Raw genomic sequence first — 16,699 nt, forward strand, 5'->3', positions numbered from 1 at the left:
CATTTATTTACTGGGCACTATTGGTTGCCAAGTCTTCTAGGCTTTGGCAAGTCAACGGGAGAGCGAAGGAGGGGATGGCTGGCAAACCTGTTAGTCGTTCAAGGACACAAAAGGGGCTGTATAACATCGCCTTGGCAGAACCCTCAACCGTGGAGTCACAAAATGGTTCTCCTCCTCTCCACAGCCCGGTCCGTATGCGAAGCATATTTTAAAATATATTCCTTAAGTGCATACAGAAGGCGCTTATTAAACATCCGTTGGTGGTCAGCATTGCCTGCCTATAAGGCAGGAAGCCTCAGATCCACCTCCCTTCAATGCACATTTTTCCAGTGCGGTTCTAAACCGGCACTGTCCTGGGCACTGAGTGCTAGAGGACTCAGCTCCCAGTACTCCCAGCAAAAGACCCTCGGACGAAAGGGCCCCTATCACCACCATAACCGTTCCTTCAGTGAGTCGGGTAGACGTGCTCACAGCTTGCGGGGGAGGCTGGCTTCGGAGATTTCTGTGGTTTTCTCCTTCACCTGACAGCCTGACAAAGGGCGGGCCGGGGGCAGGCTAGGACAGAAGAGAGGCGGGAAAGGCAAGCTCTACAATGTCCCTCCTCGGCTTTCGGCCACCAGGCTCGGTAACCGCCGAGCGAGGCGAGCCCAACTCGCCCGCCCTCGCGCCTGTCCAGGTGCCCGCAGCTCGGGTAGCCCGGCTCGCTTTTCCAATATACTTTCCTTTTGAGTTTCTGCTAAAATCTGGAGACGCAAAATCCACCCGCGGAAACTCCGAGCCCTTCCGACTGAGCATGCGCCATTGCCAGGCAGCTTTTGGTCACAGGCTCCGGAGCCTCTCCTTAGCTGGGGCTGCAGAGCTAGGGGAGGAGGGAGGAGAGGAGTGGCGGAGGCTCGCGCGCCTGCGCATCCCGCTCCAGGGACCCTAGGTTTTCTATGGGATTCCCAATCTGCAGCAGAGATTTACCCGAGCGTGTTGCGGCGGGGACTGGGCTTGCAAGGCGCGATCCAGGAGGGATTTAAGCAGCCCAGAGCTCCAGAGAAAAAGAGCGAGAGAGAATCACACAGAGAGACGCCTTAACCGTTTACTCGAATTAAATACACATTACAAAAGAAAGAACTCTTGAGTTTTACATTGTCATTAAGTGACCGTGCGCAGCGCTATAACTGTAAGTGGAAAATACAATCTTCGTTGCATTCCTGCATGTGTAGCGCAACCAATTGTCAGGGAGCTGCTTTGGCTATTGTCGCATACTTTGTTTTGCATAGATGGTCTAAATGCATGGTGAGAATTGCCTTGGTTAATGCTGGCGATCTGAATGTTGTTAGTCCATGGGGCATCTTTTGAAATAATGGGGATGGGGGAAGGGGGAGTGTTTATCTGCGGTGCGTCTGGGGGATTGTCTTAGGCTAGATTTAAGATAGGTGAAACTGAGATGCTTTCTTGGTTTAAATCTATAAATAGGCGGGTTTCCTTAGACAAATGTAAGTAGCTAATTGACAGATTGTGAAGTTTTCCGGTTGGTGATAAAACTATTGAGCGGGTGCCGGCAAGTAGCAACCTGTCATTCGTGGGGTTGGTGCACCATTTTTCTCACCGTGGAAGGGCAGCAAAGGTGTTTGCTAAGTAAAACTGAGTGGATGAGATTGGTATGGAAATTAGGGTTGATTTCTAAGCGGGATGTTACTGTTTAAAATCAACAGAGTCAGGAGCAAAATAAGCATATTTCTTAGTGTTTAGAAATGAGTAGATAATTTTTTCGTTTGTGATTTTTCGTCACAATGGTGAATGGGAGAAAAAGGAAAGATGTTCTACCTCGCTGTCGATTTTGAACTGAGTCTTGAGACTCAGTCGCCGAATAGGGGGCTGTCGGACTCAAAACTAGTTACCTGCTTTTGCATTCCGTATTCACTTTCTGGAATGTAGGGCTGAGAAATGTAATCCCAGATGTGTTACATTTTGTAGTATTTCTCTAAAGGAGAAAAGGTCGTTCTATATTTTGAGTTAAAATGTGTTGTCCCTTGCCCAGAAACTGGAAGGGGGATCTTTGCAAGGTCAAACCTCGGGTGAAAATCAGATTCATGCATACCCTCATGGGTGTGAGAACGTGTGTGGGGAGGAGGCGAGGAGGTGGTGATGCTTCCTGCATGCGAGGAAATGGTGAGTGCTCAGCACTGCACGGATCAGTGCCCCATGAGATGCCAGAGTGGGAATCCATTTTTCTAGAGTTGCCCTCCTATCCATATTTTGGAGACTAAAATATAATGGAAATGTTGGTGAGTGTAGGAAACACTAAATACACACTAGTTGTGTGTCACTTTTCACTTGAAGGTAAAAGAAGCTAAGAAATTTTATTTCTACATATTAATATTTTTTTAATTTCTAAAGGAATTTCAGGTTGAGACAAATTCAAAATGAAACTCTTGTGAAGACACATTTTACACTCATATTTGTGTGTGTGGTAGGGGTGGTCCTGCATCAATGAACACCTTTGAATGTATTCTCATTAAGCCTTGAGTGTTTAATAACCCCAGAAAATGCTGCACTGAAGCAGGTTGGCAGAATGGTATGAGGCAGGCAGAAAAGAAAAGAGCATGGCCAGTAGTGCTAGATTTTCAGTAAAAAAAAATTCAAATTTTTTGGATGAAATAAATACATTTTCACCCAAACTGGGAGGAGGGTGCATCACTGTAGGGCTTTTTGGCCCTTTTATCAGTCCAACTATTTGGAACCCCTCAAAGGAATTTATAATTTATTTAAATGAATAACATTTGAAATTGAAAATTCAAGAATAGCCTCACCTTGGAAGTCCAAAGTATAAATCATGCTGCCTTCTCTGTTCCTTCTTTCCTTACTCCAGGGCAAAAGGACTAATCATTTGTCACAATTGAGCCATACTCCTTGTCATCACTGAGAGTTGTCATCAGTTCCATTAATAGTGCAGGTGTTGCACTGCACTGATAAAGGAATGGTGGAGGAAAAAAAAGGGGGGAATCTAGTATTTAAGCTCATAGATGATTGGTTCAAGGCAGAGATGCTATAAGGCATTTAGTCCAAACCCCTTCTTTTACAGATGAGAAAGCTGAGGCCTAGAACCATGGAACTAGAGAAAAGTCAATTAACTTCTAGTCTGTAGAATAAACAATTAAAAAGTAACATCAAGTGGGAATGTTTTCTTCTCTCTTTAGTTTTCAACATCCTCAGTAACATTGCTGCAGTCTTCAAATAAATGTCTGCTCACCAGCACATCTTTTCGGTTCATCTCTAAGGTTCCTTCTTACAGCATCGCATTTCTCTTCTTTGCCTCTTTTTTTCTTGTAAGGTCTCTTTCTAATTTCTATTGCCCCTCATCTCTAATGCACCCACCTCACTTAATGTTTTGTCTGACCTCCTCTGCTTCTCAAGTCAGTTTCTTTGGAATCCTTGGAGTTTGGGGGAAGCATTACCAAGTCAGTCAGAATCTGCAGCTCCTGTTTGAGAGCTGCCCAGGGCCCATCTCCATCCCTTCCCTGCTCTATTCTCCAAAATCCATCAGGGAATTCAGACTTCAGAGATACTGCAGGAACCATCCTCACTTTTCTCCCTATCTAGCCTTCTCCAAATTGCTGCAGCAGTAGGGATTAGGACCTAGTGAAGTGAGGAAGCTGCAGTGTAAATCCACAGTAGGCTCTGCCAGCTCTCCCCAGCTCCTAGGAGGCAGAACCCAAATCTGAGATGCCTGTTCCAACCTTCCTGGAAATCCTCCAGATGAAGCCACCTGCAGAGAAGGGGAAGGGAAGAGACAGAAAGACCAAGGGAAGAAGGCTTGACTGGTTTAATCTGAAGTGGCACTAGAGAGGAGAGTTATGCAGCTTTTAGAGTCTTCAGAGCTTTTAAAACACTTGCACCGCTTTTCTTTAGGCAGATCTTTCATTTTCTTCTTGCGCAGTTTCTTCCCTCATCTTGCTTGACAAAGGACTACAAAGCAGGCAATATGACCTGCCTAATTGACCTTCCTACCTTCTTTCTTATTTTTTTCTCCTTCTTTTCTCTCTTTTGCTTTCTCAATTTCTCCCTTATTTCTGCCTTTCTTCCTTAAAAATTCCCCCAGTATCAACACAATAACGATATAGGGTTTCAAAGATAATCTGGCCCCTCCTGTTTCTTCTCCAAAAATATACTCTAGGCACTCAGCATGATATCCACAAACACCATAAATATCGCCTTTGGGAAAATGCTAGGGATTCTTTTCTGAGAAACAGGCATTAAAAGAGGGGGTTGATGTTTGGGAGGCAAGGCCAGAGGAAAGCCCAGTTGGAGACTCTTATTGTAAAGATTAGGTAACTGGTCTTGTAAATTGTTGAAACTGAAGAAGCAAGGTTTCTCAAAACCTTAAGTGAATTTCTCAAAAACTTTGAGTGAATTTCTCAAAACACTTCACCAATTAACAATGTAATTTAACCCCTCTTCTCTTGGTAAACCTTTACTGAATTGGGATGAACTCTGTCTTGGATAGATTCTGTTCCTAACAAATATTCTTGCGTTATTTAGATGTTACCTGGTATTGTTATTCCACTCCAGGATATTCTGAACACCAGGTAGCCTCTACAGAGAAAACGTAAACTTGTAGTTGCTAAGTGTCCTACTTTGATTGGCTACACTGTGAATCACATTCCTATGACATGTCAATCACATGCAATAGGCTAACATGATCTTGCCCTCTTGGCCAAGTTTTAGGTTCTCTATTTGGGTTACATATAGGTTATGATTGTAAACATTGTGGAGGAGCACCCTGGGGAGTTTAACAGAATAACAGCTTAGCATTAATATCAAACATGTAGTTTCCTAATTGATATTTTCATGTTATTCTAAAGGTCTTTTTCTATGTATTGAGTGATTTCTATGCTCCTAAAATTAGTGATTATTTAGGAATATAGGAAGACTATTTTTATAGAAGGGATCACATTCAATTAATCTAAGGTTGAAATTAATAATGTCCATCTCAGTTCTACAGGCGGATGTGAACATATTAATTATCCTAAAGTATCAAATGGGACAGAAATAAATTAATGAATGATTTATATTTTTACTACCCCAGTTGTTAATTCACATAACGAATAGAATATTTGAGTTGGGTAGGGTCCATATAAGTTACCTAACCCATCCCTCCAATACATGAAAAATATATTAAGGAAATTTTTTATCTTAAAGACGTTTTGTAATATGAAATCACAGTCTGCCAAAGCAAAGATGTTAATGTCTTTTTTCTATATTTCCACGATATCTATAGAATGTCTTTTATAGTAGAAATGCAATAATTTGCCAACTAATTGTTCATTTTAATAAGAATCAGTTGCAGTTGCCTTGTTAATTATGTCAAGAAATTAAACCACTTATACTAAACTCATGTATACAATTAACATTGTTTTAAATATCTTTATTGGTAAAAGAAAAGGCTAGATTAAAAATTATCTTATAATTTATTTTTAGTAAAGATATAAAAGCATTATATTAATACCTTCAAGAGTAGAGTGCTTTTTAATCTATTTACATAAGTATACTCTCTTTGTCTCTTAGCAAGTAAAAAAGATAAATTATTTTTACCTATTTTCAAAAATCAATAAATCGAAGGGGGAATATAAATCTAGACTATGGTAGTTGTGTGTTTCACTTATTTAGATCATAGTCTCTTGAACTATGGAATTATTTCACCCTGTTCACACTGTGAAGGGTCCACAACACTGCATTTCTCATTTACGGTTTGTTTCTAAAGATAACTTATGTGTTCTTAAGTGAATCAAAATAGTTTGAGTTGCTCCCAGCTTGATTCATTGAGAACTTTACTAATGGAAAGATCTTGGGGATGCTTTAGAAACTAATGAATGAAACAGAAATGGAATAGCAAATTACTGAAGAATCTTCAAAGAGATCTGACACGTTAATAATAAGGTACCTGTGAATACATTAAAGAGATGTTCTATACCCTTAACAGCTAATTTAAAGCATGCAAATAGGAGACTCCATGATTCTTATGCTTTCTCTACATATTTCCATTGCCTTGCTTTATTGTAGTCCTAACACAGATGACCTGCAGTGTAACCATCAATTTTTATTTAAAAAATAATAGTAATGCTTGGTATTTCCAAGACTTGTTAAATTATTTCCAGGTGAACATTCTATTTCCTTTTGTCCTAAATTGCAAGTAATACTTGGAGTACTCTCATTCACCAAGTGGCCTTTAAGCTCAATATAGCTAATACAAGAGTTTCTGAATTTGGTATTGCTCATAAAAGGTAAAGTGTTAGCATGTTAGTTAAGTTTATCTGCAAAAATTATAGATCCATGGAACAATTCCTATTCATTCTTGCTCATGTAGGTACTTTTCTAAAAATATAAATCTGTCACTTTAAATATATTTTTTCCTCTTTTCCTTGGATCCTGTGTATTATTTCTTAGGTTCAACTTAACTTTTGAGGAGTTGTATGTAAATAGTGTCTTGTTTTGTTTAGCAAATCATTGATGTGTTAAATGTGCTTTAAAATCTGGGTGAAGTTTTTCTAATGTAAATCACCAGATCCTAACATTTCTGTTGTTTTATATCTTAGAATATTTTTTGCAGCTTAAGGTTTCTTAAAATGGTAGATTCTGGAGATACAGAAATCTCTGGTGTTTTATATTTTGCATTGGTTTTAATAATTGTAATTAGTATGCTCATTTCTGATTTCTTGAAGTCTAATCTTAAATTTTGAGTAAAATATCCCACTGGAGACCCATTAAGCATTATCAATAAAGTTGAAATGTCATTAATATGATATTTTACTTTTGATGTATCAAGTAGTGCTATGTCAGTTTCTAATGGTAATTTACAGAATCGTTGAACAGACAATAGAAGATGATATATGTAAATATAAAGTGAATTATTGAAAATGTGCAATTAATGATAGTTATTCTTATCACTAGTATCGCTTTTATCAGTAATCAATAGCTCATTAACAAGTTTGGTCACTGAGTCAAAGTAATTCCATTCATAGCAAAATTTCTGAATAAGGAATTGAGCAGCTGTTGAGAGTAGTAAGCAGTTCAGTGTTTAACCTATCTTGTAAAACATATATTTATTGAGTAAATATTCTAAGCACTGTGTAGTCATTGTAGAACAACATTAAACAGGATACACTCCGAGGTGTCAAGAAGTTATGATTAATGAGGAATACAGATAAATGCAATTCAGTAAATCAAGTGAAATGAAAAGGTGATATAGAACCATAGAAGAGAAAATTTCAGAAAGATATAAATGCCTGCACTGAGACCTCAAATTTTTGTTTCTCCAGTTCCTTCTTTAAATACATTCCTTTTCTGCCAGCATGGTGGCTCATGTCTGTAATCCCAGTGCTTTGGGAATCTGAGGTGGGAGGATTGCTTGAGGCAAGATGTTCATGACCAACCTGGGCAATAAAGCAAGACCCCATCTATAAGATAGATAGATAGATAGATAGATAGATAGATAGATAGATAGATAGATAGATAGATAGATAGATGCATCCTTTTCCCATTATACCTTTACTTTACCCTCATCACTTTACAATATCACACCAGCATATAATTGGAAACAACAGAATATGGAAGTGAAGAAAAATGTTTTACGTTTACTTCTTTGTTGAATACATTTTAAGTTTATCTATGAAATACTGTTCAATGTGGCTAAACAAAAGGCCCTTGTCTCCCCAGCTCCCACCTATCCCCATAGTTAATAATTGAACTTCAATAATAAAAACAATTCAAGACCCCTACCTTTTTGGTTAAATATTATACTGTGATAATCCTATTCTGTAATACTTTCCAGAAAAAGGGATTTCTATCTGATACTCTCCTTACACCTCCCCTATTATTTCAACCCATCTCATGACTAATTTTTCAGTGAGTATCTGTGGGAGGATTCTTCTGTGATTTACTCTTTCATTCTTTTCTCCTGGTGCTTTTACAATTAAAAAAAAAATACCTTCCACATTGCTCTTTCCTATTGAACCAAAAAATTATTTCCAGCCCTAGACACACACACACACACACACACACACACACACACACACCAAATAAAATGGCTTTACTGTCTAACTCTTCTAAGAACTTATCAAATTCCCTTCAGCATTTTCTCTCTTCTCCCTCTATTTCCTGCAAGGGAATTTCAAGTATATTTCTAATCTGTAGATAAAAGTATCTTTTTCTTTCTTTGAAGTCTACAAAAGTGGCACCTAAATTCTGAGACTCCTTTGTATAGTACGAGTCCTAGATGATTCACAGAAATGAATAGGATTTTTGGTTCTAATTCATTTAAAGCTTATTTTCTGATTTGTGAAAATGTGGATAATATATTTACATTACAGGGGTGTTGAAGACCTAATATAATAATGTATATATAGAATGTAAAAGAGACTGGCAAATAATAAATAATTATTTATCTTCCTGCAGTTGCCAACCTTCTCTTCTGCCCATGTCTTCTCCTTCCTGCCTATCTTTTCAATCTACATTCGATCATTTCTCCTTGGCTAGTGTTCTAAAGGGTCTGCATTTTTTCAAGCATATTTGTCCTAAATTTCTGGTAGTTGAATAATAGCTAATACACACATATTCCAGGTAGCATGGTGAATGTGGTCCTAGAAAAGATAACTGAATCAGTACCCTAGCTTAGCCCTATGTTCCTGCATCTGTTTGGAAAAGCTCTTCCATTTATTTAAGACATACCTTAAAGGTTTCCAAAACCTTGTCATTCACAGCTTCTCAGATGTTAAAAAAAAAAAAAAGTTTCCAAAGTTTTCAGTGAGTAATGTTCAGTTGATGAACAACTCTCCCCACTTCGATGATTCTGTGGTGCTCTTCATAAATAATGTTAGAGGACATCTGCCAATCCTTAATTGCCTTCTGATTTTTATCCTCTCTTTTTCCCTAACCTTTCCTGCAAGGTGGAGATTACCTGTAAAATATTCTAAAAGACATTCATACTTCACCTCTTGTGCTGGGTTTGGCACTACTACTTGCATATCTTTTGTCCATCAAACAAATGCTTATCAACACCAAAAAATTGCAGAAAGGGAGGCCATACATACAACATATTTTGCAGAACTTGTTCAAGGCAGGTTTAGCCTGTCAGAGTCTTCATTTGCTGAGTGTTTATAAAAGTGTATACTAAATGCACTGGCCAAGTGCAGAGAATGGTACTCAAAGCAGGGGTGAAGGAAAAATACACACACATATGGATAGCTAGATACATACATGATCTACATATGACTTATTCAATGTACTATTGTTTTAAATATTTTTGAGCAAAATACTTTCAGAGTGATAGCTTTATAACAAATAATTGCTTATAAGACAACATTAAAAGGAAGACCTATTGAAAGGTCCTCATTCTAGATGAAGCACATAGTTGAAAGGGAGGATGGTTTAAATTTGATGGTAAGACTATTTTGAACTTAGTTTCTTTAAAGATATATTTCCTTTTTTTTTTTTTGAGTCGGATATATTTCCAAAACACTGATAGTTATTTCCCTTCAAAGAGTTTTGTGGAAAGATGTTGGGGCGATAAAATTCTTACATCTCACTCTTAGATATTCCCAGTGCATATTTTCATATTAATAATAAGTCTGAACGATCCTGGGGTAAAGATCATTATATCTGTTTAGCTTTGCTAACATTATGTTTCCAAACCTGTTTGCGCAAAAAGTTTTATGTTAAACTATACTTATTAGCATCTCACTGAAGTTTTGAAGAACCCACTTAGAAAAATTACTTTAGATAGACAAAAGTTGAACTATACAATGGAAAGTACTAAAACCTAAGCATCACAGCTATGCGTTAGACATCATGGTGTGTAGCCCTAGAAAGGTTACTTAATTTCTCTGAGGTTTAGTTTCCTCATGTGAAAATAAGTATATATGATATTAACCACCTTCTGTAATTAGGAGTTATTGTTAATATACTCTGCAGACTATATAGTAGCATATGAGACTAAGGTATTTATTATTATTATATTAAAGTTTAGAATTTTAGTTTATCCTTAATTTTTAAAAAGTTAATTTAAGAATCAAAGTATTGCTCTGGTGGAAATTATTACATTAAGATTATATCTGCTAAAATAAGTCCCCTGTTCCCTCCTCATTGCTACTTCACGTCCTGAGATAAAATGTTAAATCTATAACTATAACTAGATCTCAGTTAAATTGAAAAAAATGATTTTGAAGTAAGATAATATGGAAGGAAAACACTAAATTATTGAAGGTTTGAGACCCATATAAATCGTCTGTACTTGCCTCAGGATTTCTCATGCTGTAATTGTAGAAATTGAGTCCATAGCCATTTCTCAGTGTAGTGAGCATGTTTCATTTTCTGGAAAGATGCTTGTGGAAAGAAAAGCAACCACGATTATACCTATGTGTTTGTTCTAGTAGGAAAGTTTGGAAATATGATTTTCATCCTACTGGGGTTGAGAGAAGCCTATGAGGATAACTGGGCCTTTCATTACTGGAATCAGCATGCTTGTATGACTCCAATGCAAGGACAGAGAGAACAACCAATAGGAGAAACAAAAGAGACCTACATATGCATGTGTCCACAGGGACTCCGTCTTAGATAAACTCTGTGCCAATTCTTGCAGGCCAACAGGAATGAACTCTCTTCAAGGATTTTGGAAATCACTTCTCAGAAGCTGCTCACAGTTTTGATGATCAAAATCCAATTCTACTCTAGATACCCTTCTCTAGTCATCCTAAACAAAAGTTATATCTCAGTCCTCTTACCACATCTGAATGCATATTGTAATCACTGTATACATGCCAGCTCTCCTATAAAACTAGAAATTCCCTGAGAGAAGAAATAGACAGATAAATGTCTAAGTTCCCTTTAGAGAGGTATACCACTGAGGTCAGCAGAATAAAAAAAGTAGTAAGTCAATTGTGTGCTGCCTCATCAATAAATTGTGGAATTTGGAATTTCCCAGTCTGGAGTTGTTAAAAGTTCTCAAACATGCCAGGATCAGGAGAAACAGTATTTGGGCATCTGACTCAGAGTGCCAGGTTATGCCAGCATTAGTCCAGTAAGATCTTTCCCAGTTCCTATATAACCCCCTTTCCCCGCCCCCTCTCTAGAATTAACAGAGCAAATAATAGTGAAGGCAAACAAGCAGGACAAAAGAACAGTGCTAGATTGAAATCAGAGTTCAAAATTGAGCTGAAAATTGACAGACTGAATGAGATACAAAGTGGAATTTTATATATAAATTAGACTGAACTGTTTAATACCCAGAAACAACTACTTTTCAGATACTTGAAAAGTGACGGAAAAAATATAGATCAACCCAAGATATCATCCCAGGATGAGAAAAGGTGACACGATAGAGCATATCTGAGGCAGTAAAGAGAGAAGAATATAGCCAACCCATTTGATAAACTGGTTATACAAGGAATAATACAAAATGATATATGATTCAGTCTTAAAACAAGAGACCTTGGCAAGAATTACTAGGGTAGGTATTAGAAAAAATAAATGTGTGTGATCAGGAAGGGGGCAGAGGAAAGAGATCTAGATCCAGGTCACCAATGGCACAGGAGAGATTGGGGAAATTGACATTCTTCTGAAGAGGTGCTCAGTAGAAGACCATGTGCACAGAGGGCTTACCTATATTATTCATTTGGTTATTAGCCAAAGTTGAATTCATCTGAATATTGGAACTTATCTCCAGTCTAAGTCTCAAGAGCAAGCAAAAAAAGCATGAATCACATATACCTTGTACTAATAAGAGCTAGCAGTTTTGTAAACATCTTAGCATATATAAGGCACTGGGTTGGATATTTACGTACAATACTTCGTTGATTGCACATTACAGCTCTGTAAGGTAAGTATCTACAAGGTAAGATTTATTTTATGACTGAGAAATTGTGTCTCAGAGAGAAAGTAATTTTCCCCAGGTCACATAGATGTTAAATGATAAATGTGTTATTTAAATCCTAAAATCTCTCACTCTGCAAGTTCATGACCAATCTACATAAGTTTTTTTAAAAATTATTATGGAAAGCATACACATTTGGAGTGAATAATTCAATGAACCCCCATACACTCATCACCCAGATTTAGCCAGTATGAAGGCCACTTTGTTTTACTTTTATCCCTATCCTTCCCCTCTCCAGTGGGTTAGTTTAGACAAATTAAGACACTATGTCACTTTGTCTATAAAAATTTATATATATCTACAATACTAAGACATGGCAAAAAAACTACTTGATATTATCAAATTTCCAGGCAGTGTTCAAATCTCACAAGTATTTTTATAGTTTATTTGAATCAAGATACTGATACATTTTACACATCCCAGTTGTCAAAAAGATAGCAGTCTGTTTTATATGAGACATAACTGCTTCTCACTGGAGAGATGTATGGTGTGGATAAAAGAGATGTGGCTTAAAGTCAGGACGAATTCTGAACAAGTTGTATAAATCTTGGTAAGTGAAAATTATATCATTGAGATTAATGTGAAGATTAACATAATATATTTTAAGCCGCTTATAACAGTCTCTGTCATGTGCAAGGTCTTCAGTGAATGTTAGTTCCCTTGAAAAAAAAAGGAGAAAAAGGATGGGAAGAGGGAAGAAGGGAGAAAAGGAGGGAAGGAAGAAATTTTGGAAAATGAAAATTATGCCCCTGGGATTAATTGCAAGGATTAGCCCAATGTCTTTGAAAGTGCTTAGAATTGTCTCTGGCATGTAGAAGGTCTTCAGTGAATGTTTGTTTCCTTTGAAAAGAAAAAAGAGAAGGAGGAAGGAAAGGAGGGCATGGGGGAGGGAAGGAAAAGTGGAATAATAGGCCAAGAAGCTTGGCCTTCCTATTAAGGGAAGCTTCTTAGAATGCTTTGGCTACTAATCCACGGAGAACATTCCCATTTTGTTTCTGGATGGAAATTTGACCACAGTTGTGTGCCAAAGTTACTAATGACTAAGGGCTCTGAATCTTCTCCACTGACATGCTTGTAGTTCTGGATAGTTTCCTATACAAAAAAAAAAGGAAATCTATGACTTTAGAATCATCTGAAATTTAAAAAAAAAGATAATATCACAAAATATATTTAACTTCATGCCAATTAAAAATAATAAAAAATTAAAATATGGCATACATCGTACTATCAGATCTGAATTTGTTTTGTGTTCACATGAACTTGGGCAAGTCACTCTATTCCTCAAAATCTCAGTTTCTTAGGGTGTAAAATAGAAGTTCTAAATAATCTAAATAATCAGACATCAGCAACATGGGAAAAACAGAAAAAAAATGAACTATATGTTACAATCAAAGCTGAATTCTGCCTCCATCTAGCCAAATAATTTAATCTCTCTCTAAGCCCCAATCTTCTCATTTGTTAAATGTAAATTATAGCCTATCTCACAAAATGGTTGTGAAGACTAGGAATAATAATAATATATCAAATTTTTAGCAGAACCCTAGCTTTTGCTTTATATAAAATAATGGTTATTATTATTAGCACATTTTTATAAAGAAGTGTACTTACTGTCTTCAATCAAAAATATTTTAACTTAAATTGAAAATTTAAATGAATCCTTAATTAAAAAGTAGAAAACCGCGCTTGTTCGACAGACCATCTTTTGCACTGGGTACATCTAAAACTATTTGGAAGTTAATGAACACCTTATCTAGAATACAGATCTTTTAAAAATTTATTTTTTATTTTTACTTTTTAATAAATATGTGGAGTACAATTCAGGGTTAGGTATCCAAACATTGATTATGCAGGTACCCTTGTTGATGAGGTGTGCCTCTCCCAGCAGTCTCCCTCAGCTGCCAATCCCGACTCCCCTCCCCTGACAGTTTCCCATTACTGCTGATTGCTTTCTCACAGATCTTTGAATTCAGTACACTGTATTTATAAGGGCTCATAGCACAATGACAGTAGCATCAGGTTCTTGTACTGTTTATGCCTGCTTATTTAGGGAATATAAAGTAAGCAGCATCTTCTACATTGTATGGGAAACACCTCCTCAAATGCCAACTGGAGGTTGCCAGTAAGGAGTACTCAGATTTTTGTAATAGTTTTGTAAAGATATACATCTGTGAATGAAAACTCATTGGGAGATGATATAGAGAGAAAGTTGATAATTCATACACTATTTCAGCTAGCTTCTCTGGATTGCAGTAATTGATTCCTGTGGTAGATAACGAGAAACAAAGTAATTTCTCTGAATGGATCCAACTTGGATATCACATGGTGATTGAAATTGTTTATTATAACAGTGAGAATATTTGTTTTGTGGTTGTCTAGGACTAGACAGAACTATAGAATTCTTTTTTAATTAAGTGAAAGAGATAGAGGTTACTTTTTCTTTTAAAAGATCTTTTTTCTAGATTTACAAACTCATTTGACAAAACTCTAAGAACTAGAACTAAACAGGCATTCTAGGTATTTCACTGAACAGATACTTGGTCCTTTACGTTCTCACTCTATACAGTAGCACATAAGTGAGTTTGATGTGCCCATTTTAAGAACTGAGTAATACATTTTTCTGAGTAAAAAGAATAATACTTACTCATCATAGAAAATTTGGAAAAACAGAAAATAAAAATAAAAATCACCTACAATATATTACTAATAAACTGTATTTTACTCCATTTTCAGTATTGTTTTCTAATTAAGACATTTCTTTACAATTTATATTCTACTTTCTTCTTAACATATAGCAGACACATTAGCATTTCAATTAAAACTGCTCACAAATCATTTTTAAATACCTGGACTGCACTTCACCATATGTATAAACAAGGTTTGCCTCACTATTCTCTTACTGTTGTATATTTTATTTTATTTTATTTTATTTTTGAGTTGGAGTCTCACTCTGTCGCCGAGACTGGAGTGCAGTGGCTGCTCCTGGCCACCGCAGCCTCGACCTGCTGGGCTCCTGCGATACTTCCGCCTCAGCCTTCCAAATAGCTGGAATTACAGGCATGCGCTACCACGCCCGGCTGATTTTTTGATTTATTGTAGAGATGAGGTCTCACTGCCCAGGCGTGTCTCGAACCCGCAGGCTCAGGCAATCCACTCACCTCAGCCTCCCAAAGGCGCGGGATTACAGGCTGAGCCACCGAGTCCGGCTATTTTATCTTCTTAAATGCTCCTAAAGGGAACATTTTTGTATACATAGCTGACTACAACTTGTATAGTGTCTTTAGCATAGACACTGCCCATCTCTAGCAGAATGAGTAATGTCTTTGAATTTAGGCTTGCTGCTTAGCAGGCAGATGCTTGGGCCCTAGAGAATAGTAGAGTCATGACATTTAGTACTTTGAGGAAAATGCATCTAAACTAGTTAGTAATTCTCAGGGCCATCTTTATGAGCTGGCTGCATTCCTTTCAGAAACTTTGAAAAGCCTCTCCTGATCAAAATCTACCTGCAAGTGCCTGAAATTTCATTACTTTTGTCACTTGTTTTGGAGCGGTAAATAGAAAAGAAAACCACCTCTAGACTAAGATGCCAGAGCACTGGTTTATACAGTTTTTATGGCATGCTTTGCCTGTAATTATCAACACTCCCAATGCTACCACTATCCCATCATCATCATCATTATCATCATCTTCATCTTCATCATTATTCCTAGTAGTTATTTTCCCAGCTGTCTGCAAATTCCTAGAAATAGACCCAGGACCTCACTAATCTTTGGATCTCTGAGGTGTGGATAACTAAAAGGTCCAGAGGGAACATTGTTAAATACTTTAAAACAGAATTCATTCATTTATGTTTTAGCTTAAATAAACTTCTGATTTTTTTCTTGAAAGAAAGTTTTGTCAAAATAAACAGAAGGCCCTTAGGCTCCCAGGAGGTAATGAATGGCAAATTTCATGTGCTCAGAGTTTGTCCTGTCTTGTGCCAGCTCCGAGGCACACTATAACACTTCCGGGAGGCTTTCAACAGATAGAATTTTCTTCTCACTCATACAGCAATCATCTCTTGGGCTTCTACTATATGCCAGAAATTAAGTTAATAAAAAAGATCCCCCGAGATAAAAAGATCCTTAAGACAAATCTCCTCCTTCAAGCAGCTCATGGTCTTAAAGCAGGAGCTAAATGAAATGTACCAGGTGTTACATGAGTGCGAAAATGATGCTATTTTAACCAAGCAGAATGCCTGCCTAGTTTGTCTTTTAAAAACATGGCATCAAAAAATGGCCAACACAAACATATCCATCGTTTTATGTGGCTCAAGATCCATGAGTTTCCTACTTCATGTCTAAAGAAAAACTCCTGGACCCCGACTTTTGCTTTCATTTTGAGAGTAGATTAAAAAAAAATTGTATCAAATGCAGGTAGTATCCATGTGCAAGGGAAAATCCAGGATTTATGAACCCCTACTTTTATATCAGCTTGCATCAGTTACTGTGAAAACTATTTTGACTCAACTGAACAACCATATATGGGTACAATCTAAAGGAAAGAAATTATAAAATATTGCCGGTTCATCACTTCTCAGACCAATTAGACCAGTAAAAGTGATTGATTAGGCAAACATTATGATAGAAGAAAGATATGACTGTAGGATCACATAGACTTGAATTCAAACTTTTCACTAGCTGCATGGCTTCTGTTTCCTTGCCTATAAAATGGAATCCTTAAAGTCTATTTTGCATGGTCCTTATAAAGATTAGATGAGATTAAGCATGTGACATAACTAGAACAGAT

General features: G+C 37.0%; 1 protein-coding gene across 2 annotated transcripts in view; it reads left to right on the forward strand.

Moving 5' to 3' along the window:
* Positions 1-286: 286 nt before the first annotated feature.
* The window catches only part of VSNL1 (visinin like 1), a 116,266-nt gene continuing 99,853 nt past the window's right edge, over positions 287-16,699 (forward strand). Inside the window, exon 1 of one of the 2 annotated variants that reach the window (XM_021712040.1) lies at positions 287-457. The gene's annotated coding sequence lies outside the window, so the exon portion shown is untranslated. Of the gene's footprint in view, positions 458-761; positions 1,169-16,699 lie in introns of those variants that run through there. The other variant, XM_008057484.2, reaches the window with a different exon arrangement.

The sequence above is a fragment of the Carlito syrichta genome, unplaced genomic scaffold (assembly GCF_000164805.1).
Source record: "Carlito syrichta isolate Samal-C Ts95f unplaced genomic scaffold, Tarsius_syrichta-2.0.1 Scaffold303031, whole genome shotgun sequence".
Lineage (NCBI taxonomy): Eukaryota > Metazoa > Chordata > Mammalia > Primates > Tarsiidae > Carlito > Carlito syrichta.